This window comes from Drosophila innubila (assembly GCF_004354385.1).
Source record: "Drosophila innubila isolate TH190305 chromosome 2R unlocalized genomic scaffold, UK_Dinn_1.0 1_C_2R, whole genome shotgun sequence".
In the NCBI taxonomy this organism is placed as follows: domain Eukaryota; kingdom Metazoa; phylum Arthropoda; class Insecta; order Diptera; family Drosophilidae; genus Drosophila; species Drosophila innubila.
Window position 1 is genome coordinate 7,747,847 of NW_022995374.1, and position 6,709 is coordinate 7,754,555.

A 6,709-nucleotide genomic window follows, 5' to 3' on the forward strand; every position below is an offset into this window, starting at 1 on the left:
TGCATTTGCAAATTTTACACAACATTTTGTAGTCGATGCATCTACTTCCCTGAAAGGTGTAACTTGAGTTTATCGCTGAAAAATATTTTCCCCACCTCATTCAGAAATTGATTCGGTTTACGTATGTGGAAAGTAAACTTTGCCTGGCATTTGTAACACGAAGCGGTAAGTTCAATGAAGCCAAAGGTGTTTGCTTGTTACACTCCCACGACTTTAGAGTTTTTTTTTTGTGTTTGGTGTCGGTGATTGGCAGTCGAATGAGGAATTGAGGGGTTGGGGGCAAAACCGTTTGCCGTTTGCCAAACAGCCAAATTGATGTGCAAATATTTCCATAAATTTACTTTCTATACCACCAAGGTTCTGGTGTCATGTTTGAAAACATACAAAAAATTTGCACAACTTATTTGAACATCCCAGGAAAAAAGACTAGAATTGCTTGAGTGTGCGTCAGTGTTCTATCTAATTTTTGAGGTACACGAAGTTGATTTGACGAGACTTGAAAAACGTTCTCATAAATTTTATTTATTTTTCAGCATTTTGTAAATTGTTGCATTTTGTTTTATACATTTGCTGCTATAAAAAAATACAAAAGATAACAAGCAATCGAATGTTTAAAACTTGAAGTTTATTTTAGTTTTTATTAAAATATACTTATTGAATCAAAATTACTTTGAATATCTATTTTTAGGTTGGCTGTGCCACAATCGCGCTACTACGCGGTATATTCTAAACGACCGCAAGCGACTCTGGTCTTATTCAGGTTTAGGCGAGCAAAAAATATTGTTGCCGCTGTCGGTGTTGGTAGAGTGTTTGATTCTCCCGCAAGGCTGTGCGGGTTCAAATCCGCTGTGTGAAACCTGTATTTTATTTATTGATTTATACATATATTTATATTTTCTGCTTGCGGCTATTATTATTCTATGAATAAATTACAAAAATGTAGTTTATTGTTAGTTTATTTAAACGTTTTCTACCAAAAAATTTTTATAAAAGTGTACTAAATTTTTTTTGGGCTTGCTGAAATATACTTAAGCTAAAAATAAACTATATATGGGGTCTCATAAATATTAATAAGTATTTTATTACGATTTGTTATTGTTGTAAATAAGTAAATGCTTAATGCGCCGAATAAGTAAATATTTTACATTAATACAATAATAAATCTTTCTTTTATTTAATAAGAGTTTTATTTATTTACTAAGAAATACCAAAATACACTTGCATTTATTTTATATATTTTATTACATAATTAAAAAATGCAGAAAAAAAAAAAATCACACAACTTTTACCTCAGATGGGACTCGAACCCACAATCCTCGGCTTAGGAGGCCGATGCCTTATCCATTAGGCCACTGAGGCAGTGAACGCCAAGCGGGCAAAGTGCTAATATGAATCTCGTATGCTCAACTGAGGGTTGAAATTTATTCTTTCAACATATTTAGATTAATCGAAATTCATTTTAGCCACAATAACAGCTGTTTTAAGGCAAACAGATTATTTGTTTTCCCTTGATTCAATAATTGCTTGAAATGCTTCGAATGCGGGCCAACAGCTGAGCACACAACGTGGCATTCACTTATGTGTGTAGACGCCAAAGGTCTTTGAGCAATGTATGCTTTTCAGCAGAGCAAATAGCTCAAATAATGTGGCCATATGTATGTGCATATCTCATATGATAAATCAACGTCACTTAACACTCATTGGAAATTCACTTAAGAGAACTTACCGAAACCAAAATGTCAACGCCAACAATTTGAGGCAGAATCAGTCAGCCAAAAGTAAAGCTGCACCGTAAACGAAGACATATCATTTATATCAATTTAAATAACGACCTTTCAATGTTTCGAAGAGAAAAGCACAGATAGTGCCTTAATCAAATGCTTAAAAAGCTCAACAAAGCACCTTTTGTGTGATGGTGAGGGGCAAGTGCTTGTCCTCAGACTGACCAACCAAAATGGTTGCTTGGAATGGTAAGAACCCTCACACCCTCATACTCATACACACACACACACACACACACAAAGTCAATGGTTAGATGGATAGTCCGAAGAGGCATTGACAGTTGTAAGCCATAAACCACAGAAAATTGGGCATTATATTAGTTAAGATGCTGTCAAGCTGAAAGATATCGAAGCCATTGGGGTAAGAGCACGGTGTGAACTTGTGAGAGGAGTTGGCTTTAGCTCCAAAGTAAACCCAAAACACAGACACAACCACTGCTGGCAAGTGTATTTGTTTCCGTATCTGTTTCTGTGGACCAACACACCGTTTGACAGGCAACGAAAGCAGGAAACCGAAACAGAAATAGATACAAAGCCCAAACCCAAACCCAAATCTAAAACCAAACTCAAAGCACAGCTGAATCCAAATCCGAAATAAACAGAAAATAGAGTGGCCAGCGGGCAAGTAGATAAGCAAAGGCATTCATCTTACTGAAAGGGGAGCACAAAAAGAAGTCTAAACAAAAGTTGTCTAGGCGTGGTCAAGAGCGATGTGAGCCTTAAGAGCTTTAAGATATTTCATCTAACTCGAAATATACGAGTTTGTGCAACTTAACCAGCTAGCAGCTGGTGTTGCACTTGCAGCAGATGTTGAAAGTATCTGTATCTGTATCTGTATCTTCTGTTTGGCATTGCACAAATCATAGCAAAGCTTTTCTTTGCACTCTATTTGTTGTTACTCGTATTGTTCTTGTGCTTTCTTTGTTTTCAAAAATAATATAGCTTGTTTCTTTTTGTGTTTGTGCTTTTTGTGCTGTGCCTTTTAGCCACTTTGCTTATCTTGGCCACACTTTTATTGGTCTCTTTATTTGGCATGCCACCGCCATAATTCACAACGAAAAACCCCAAGATAAGCGGAAACAGTTTGTGGTTGCCCTACGAATGCATACGAATTAGTTTGTCGCTATTTTTGAGTGGGGCGAAACAATGTTAAAATCCTGCAGATGGGTTAAGCAGTAAGATATCCTGCTAACCAGACACTAGCTTAAACTCGCTTTAAATTAATTTTGGCAAGCTGAAGCTAAAGCAATAGAGGCATTTACTTAAAAATACATTAAATATACCGGTAAATTAAACCGAAACAAATAAAGGTTACGGTTTCAGTTCCGGCAAATCCCGAAATAACTATTTCGGTAAGGTTCTATTTCAGTTTTTTTCTCTCGGTTCCGGTCTCAGTACCGGTACGTAACGGTACAGCAAATCAATTTAAAAACTTTTCAAAATGTTAAAAATATCATATTTTCTAAATGATTAAAATTTAAATGCAGAATCAATTTGGGGGCCAAATCATGATCAAAATGATATTCCGCTTGAAAATCCGTTCAGTTTTCATAAAGTTATGAGAGATCAAATTTTTCGAAAAAATGTCAAGGGGTATGTATGGAAAATTGGAAGATAGATGGCATAGAATAGAAAAAATATCAAATTTTCTAGATATTAAAAATTTAAATGCAGAATCAATTTGGGGGCCAAATCATGATCAAAATGATATTCCGCTTGAAAATCCGTTCAGTTTTCATAAAGTTATGAGAGATCAAATTTTTCGAAAAAATGTCAAGGGGGAATGTACGGAAAATTGGAAGATAGATGGCATAGAATAGAAAAAATATCAAATTTTCTAGATATTAAAAATTTAAATGCAGAATCAATTTGGGGGCCAAATCATGATCAAAATGATATTCCGCTTGAAAATCCGTTCAGTTTTTATAAAGTTATGAGAGATCAAATTTTTCGAAAAAATGTCAAGGGGTATGTACGGAAAATTGGAAGATAGATGGCATAGAATAGAAAAAATATCAAATTTTCTAGATATTAAAAATTTAAATGCAGAATCAATTTGGGGGCCAAATCATGATCAAAATGATATTCCGCTTGAAAATCCGTTCAGTTTTCATAAAGTTATGAGAGATCAAAGTTTTCGAAAAAATGTCAAGGGGTATGTATGGAAAATTGGAAGATAGATGGCATAGAATAGAAAAAATATCAAATTTTTTAGATGATAAAAATTTAAATGCAGAATCAATTAAGAGGCCAAATCATGAATAAATTGATATTCCGCTTAAAAATCGGTACATTTTTGATGAAGTTATGAGAGATCAAAGTTATTAAAAAAACGTCAAGGGAAAATTGGATGATAAATGGGCTTAGAATCATAAAAATATCAAATTTACTAGATGATAAAAATTTAAATACACAATCAATTTAGAGCCCAAATCATGATCAAAATGACATTCCGCATGAAAATCGGTTTAGTTTTGATCAAGTTATGACTGTGTGAAGTTGGTCAACTCCTTAAGCTGGAAACCTTACCACAACCGAACCGGTACAAGCGTTTCGGTATTCGGTTCTTGACAGAGAATTTATTTCTGTAACGGTTTCAGTTCCAATAGTAAAAATGAAACAGTTAGTTTCGAATAACGGTTCCGGTATTGGTTTCGGTGTTATTCCCTGAAATAAACTATTCACTTGCAACTTAATATGCGCTTTAAGTGCTCAAGTAGAAATACAGTTAATGGAAAGAGTTTCTTATAAGTTTTATTGATTAGATTTTCCTTAATGTTTTTTGTTGTGGCCATTAGTCAGTTGGCAGTACTCGCACTTATTGGCCAATTTCATTTGGCCGTTTGCGCATCTTCAAGCAAATTTAGGCCATTAAATGCTTTATGCGCCAACATCACTTAAATTTATATGCATGCATTTCAGCTCAACACTCAGTACACTGACAGTATCTGGATCTGTATCTGTATCTGTGTATCCGCAATTGTATCTTTAAGCGAAGGGCGAACAGCTCCTATAACAAATATGGTTGTGGGGCATAATTTCCTAAATGGCAGCACTGGCAATTAAAATGCTAGCAAAGTCGTAACTCAAACGGTTTGGCGAAGTCGTATCTGACAGATTCACGTATTTACAGCCCAGGAGTGCTGGCCAAGCACGCATTTTGAGCTGCATTTAATAGCCGCTTATTTGTAGATTTCGTCAACATTTCCTGCACTTTATGACATATTGGGCGTTTATATGCCGTAAAGGAAATTTGCCCATGCCATTTTCTTAAATCGTTTTCACTTAATTAAAGAAACAACAATCGTTGCCATGGGCACAGCTCTGCGGTTATTCCACAATGTTATCAAAATATTAATTACTTGCCATTATTAACAGGCCCAACTCACAGAGCTTACCTGGACCGCAGGTGATGCCAGCTTCGCGGTATTTATTCGAGGATATGAAATGCGTAGGTTTCAATGGATCTTAAAACCTGACAAACAAATGCGCTGCAATCATTCAAAGTGAACAACAGAGTTTTGTTCTCATTCATATCAGCAACCCTCATGCCGAGTTGAATAACTCGAAGAGTGGCAGCGATTCACTTTAAAATGAAAGTGAATGGATGCAAGGGGATGAGCATCGGCCTGAGGCATGTTAATTATTTAGAAAGCATGCAGATTTATTTACTAAATTGTTCAGATTCTCTGTTGTTCAGCCCGTTGTTGTTGTTTGCGCTTCTGTTGAGGTGTGCTAGTTGTTCCAAGTATTTCTAATACCCTCTAAATGCGTTTCAAATATGTGTCATATCAGTACATTTCTATATATCTTCTACTTCTTTACTTTTAGATAGACATTGTGCAGCAAATTGTCAGGGTATCTTTACTTCGTTATCCTGCGAACAGTTATTTCTCCCTTTTCGTGGTGCTTTGTCGCAGCACCACTTGCTTTTATTTGCTTTCAAGTCCGTGTCTGCCTTGGGCAATGCGTCATGTGAGCTGAAGGATCTGCATTTTTATAGAGTCTAACTGACGCGTAATATAATGTGTAAAAATATACACAAAAAATAGATTAAGATTTCAAATAAAATTTCGAAAGAATTTTATTTTTTTTAAATAAGATCTTAAACAATTTTGTAATAAAAATAAAACTAAGAAAAAAATATTTAGAAATATTTAAAACTTAAAATACAAAAATCCTTGAAATATATTTTTATTTGGTGATTAGTGTACTTCTGTTTTTTTTAATATTTTTTAATAGAACCGAAATTGATTAAGACTTTAATATCTTTAATATATCTATGAATAAGTTTTTTAAATTTTCTTATGAGTGGCAAATACTTTTGGAATCCCTCGTCTCAAGCACATGTTGACCAAGTTGCCCCCTTGTTGCAATATATTACTTACTTATGTTTACTGTGCCACATTTCTGTTTTGTTTGTATTTCCCTCCTGCACACTTGTACTTATTTATTTTATTTGGTCTGTTCTCAGTGTGTTTGGTGGGCGTTTCGAGTTACTTTCTTTGTAGCACTTGTTTCTCGACCAGATTTATGCCATTTCTTCTGCAGTTTATTTCTGTCTGCGAATTTGGGGCTATGGCAAGCAAATCAAGCACTTTATTTGTTTAACATGGTCTTATTTGTTATTCCATATTTCTTTTTGTTGGCTAGATTTGTCGCGTATTAGACGACAAATGAACAATATCACAGTCATTTGTCGGCAATCGTAATACGAGTTCTTTGGTACTCAGATTTATTAGGTGCACATATTATTCTATTGTCTTTCTACTCTTTAACTGGTTGTCCTCAGAATTGTAAATTATTTGGCTTGTTCATAGTAGTGTGTTTCTCAGTTTTTCCAGTTAAGATAAAGATTTAAGGATTTTATTTAATACCAGATCTCTGAATTGTCATAAAAAGTTAATGGGTTTAGTTTTGTGAAGAAT

General features: G+C 34.7%; 1 non-coding gene across 1 annotated transcript; it reads right to left on the minus strand.

Moving 5' to 3' along the window:
- Positions 1-1,286: 1,286 nt before the first annotated feature.
- Trnar-ccu lies at positions 1,287-1,359 on the minus strand. Its single transcript has one exon. It is a non-coding gene; the product is annotated as a tRNA-Arg (tRNA).
- Positions 1,360-6,709: the final 5,350 nt, after the last annotated feature.